Here is a 3315-nt window from a genome sequence, read left to right on the forward strand (position 1 = left end):
TTCAGAAATAAGAAATCTAAAAAAGACAAGTTTTATCTATGTTTTATATATTACCACTGATAAAAACCCTAAGTTATTCTAGAAATCAGGAAAATTATTGCAAAATCAGTAATTAGTAGGCATTTTAAGAGACACCCATTCCAAGAATAAAGAGAAGTTGATGGTTAGGAGTTGCAAAAGTGAAAAAACTATTAGCAAAAGGAATCTGTGCAGGGAAGCAAAGAGCTTGACATTTTTGGAAAATAAAGATTAGTATGCCTCTCATACAATGAAAAGTATAGTAGCTCCAGACAGATTAGAAATGTACACTGGTGCCAATTCATTCAGGGTTTTGAAAGGCTGAGATTTATTTTAACTGCATCATGAAGCCAAAATAGTGACTTTGTAGGAGGAGTTTCTATTGTTTTGTTACATGTTACTTAGCTCTCAAAGGTATGCTATGTACAATATAAATAAAACCTGCTTAATCTTATACTATCCTCATGATCTTTTCTGTGCTTAAACCTGTTTTCGCAGTCACTGATGATAAGAATGTATTTATATATTTGTATTCATTTACATTTCATTTAGTGAAGTAATTTTAAAAAGTTCTGGTTTTGCATGTAATGGTTAGGCATTTAAAAACAAACTTAAGGAATAAACTTTTTTGCTACGGAAAAAAAATTTAAATTATTAAGTTTTGATAATTAGTTATTATATATGTATACATACAACTAGAACATACATAATTATTTATATACATGCATATATGTGTGCATTTATGTATATGTGTGTGCATATATATAATATACATGTGTGTGTGTTTGTTGTTATGTGCTGGCAAATGGTTTTTAAATCACAGAGACCTTATGTTCGATAGCTCAGAGTCTTGCTCTATCTTGAGCCAATTTCATTGTCTCTGACACACTGACCCCCATTACCAGAGACACTGAGTCAATCAATCTCATCCAGGGTCCTCCTCTTACACTGGCCCTCCACCTTTAGACTCTTCCAAGCATGATGTCTTTTTCCAAGGATGATTCCTCCTGGCAACATGCCTAAAGCATGTGACACAGAGTTTCAAAATCTTGCTTCCAAGGAGATATCTATATCCTTGGAGATGATAGATAGATAGATAGATAGATAGATAGATAGATAGATAGATGATAGATAGATACATAGATACATGCATAGATACATAGATATGTAGATATGTAGATATAGAGTGAGTGAGAGAGAGAAAGACACTCAGCATTAAGAAGACAAAGATTCCCACCACTGGGAATAATGGCAGCACCATGATAGATGTAGATGAGATTGAGGTTGTTAACAATTTTAGCTAGCGGGGCTCCACAGTCAACATTCTTGACACCAAAAGTCAGGATATCAAAAGACAAAGTACACTGAAGAAGTGTGCTATCAGAGACCTCTCCAAAGTGCTAACTAGTAATGATGTCAGTGTACAGATTAAGGTATATTTGATACAGAGCATGGTCTTTGTAATTACTTACTGTACATCAGATAGCAGGAAAATTACTAATAATGAAAGAAGAACAAGCAATACCGTTGATTTGTGGTGCTACAGAAGAATATTGAACATACCATGAACTGCCAGCAGAACAAATACATTTGTACTGGAGAGGGTGAAATCAAGTTTCTCATTAGAGGCAAGGATTTTTAAGCTCTGTCTTATATACTTTAGGCATGTGGACAGAAGGGACCAGTCCTTGGAGAAGGACATCATGGTTGGAAGGGTGGAGGGTCAGAACAGAAGAGGGAGACCCTGAATATGATGGATTGAAACAGTATCTGGGTAATAGTGGTAGATGTGCTGAAGTCCTTGAGAATTGCTCAGGATAGCACAGGGTTCAGAGTTGTTGTACACAGAGTGGCTTTGATTTGAGGGTAAATTGATGGCACATGAGAAAACACGACAAAACACACATGTGTGCACACACACAGAATTCTCACTCTCTACGCACACACACAAATGTAGGATGTATATCCTCTTTCAAAAATGTGCATTCAATCACATCAAATTGTAATTATAAAACAATATCTATAAAAAGGATCAAATGAAAAATTAATATTATTTGAAAACTTTCCCTATATAAATCAACTAAATGAAATAATAAATACATTAAAAATGTGCATTGTAAACATATTCAATCTAAATAAGTTCTTGTTAGATGCTGTTCACTATGTTCTAGTTCATAGTGAAGCTATAATCAATAAAATGAAACACTGCCCAGTCTTACATCCTCCTCCAAGACATTGAGCTCATTGTTTCAGGAACTGTGTCAATCCGTCTTAGTGTCTTTTTGTTGTTGTTCTTCTCTGACTTACACCTTAATAAGCATAAAGTTGTTTTCAATCCTCAGTCCATATTGAAGGTTGCAGTCCTTGACCTTCTACAGCAGGCCCTTCAAGTCCCCCTCAGTTTCAGCAAGCAGAGTTGTGCCATCTGCATAATGCAGATTATTGATTAATATTCCACCATTCCTGATAACACATTTCTCCTCATATAGACCTGCCTCTCTAATAATATCTTCTGCATATAGATTGGAAAGGTATGGAGAGAGGACACATCCCGGCATACATCATTCCCAATTTTGAACCATGCTGTGTTTCCTTGCTCTGTTCTGATGACTGCCTCCTGGTTCAAGGGTAGGTTTCACATTAGCATGATCAAGTGATCTGGGATTCCTGTTCTTCTCAGAGTCAATCACAGTCTGTTGTGATCCACAAAGTCATACCCTTTTGCATAATCAGGGAAATAGACATTCCTCTGGTATTCCCTACTTTCAGCCAAGATCCATCCATTAGCTACTATATCCCTAGTACCACGACCCCTTCTAAACCCACTGAGGCTAAATAGCAAGAAAACAAAGATTCTCATAAATGGGCCAACTGGCAGCATCAAATACATGGTGAAGAGATTGAGATTGTTAACAGCTTAAACTTTCATCACTCCATAATCAACACTCTTGGTACCAGCAGCCAGGAAATTAAAAGATATATTGCGATGGGAAATTCTGCTGTTAGAGACCTCTCCAAAGTACTGAAGAGCGATGGTGTCTCTCTGGAAACTAAAGTGTGCCTGATACAAGCCATGGTCTTTGCAATCACTTGTTATGCATCACAGAGCTGGACAATGACTAGCATGATAGGAGAATTTATACCTTTGAGTTGTGGTGTTGGAGAAGAGTATTGAACATAATATGGACTGCTAAGAGAATAAACAGGTTCATTTTAGAGAGGATTAAGCAAGGCTGCTCCTTGGAGGCAAGGATTCTGCAGCTTTGTCTGACATACTTTGGATATGTTGCAAAGATG

This window comes from Elephantulus edwardii, unplaced genomic scaffold (genome assembly GCF_000299155.1).
Source record: "Elephantulus edwardii isolate Elephantulus edwardi_28Jun2011 unplaced genomic scaffold, EleEdw1.0 scaffold00034, whole genome shotgun sequence".
NCBI classification, from domain to species: Eukaryota; Metazoa; Chordata; class Mammalia; order Macroscelidea; family Macroscelididae; genus Elephantulus; species Elephantulus edwardii.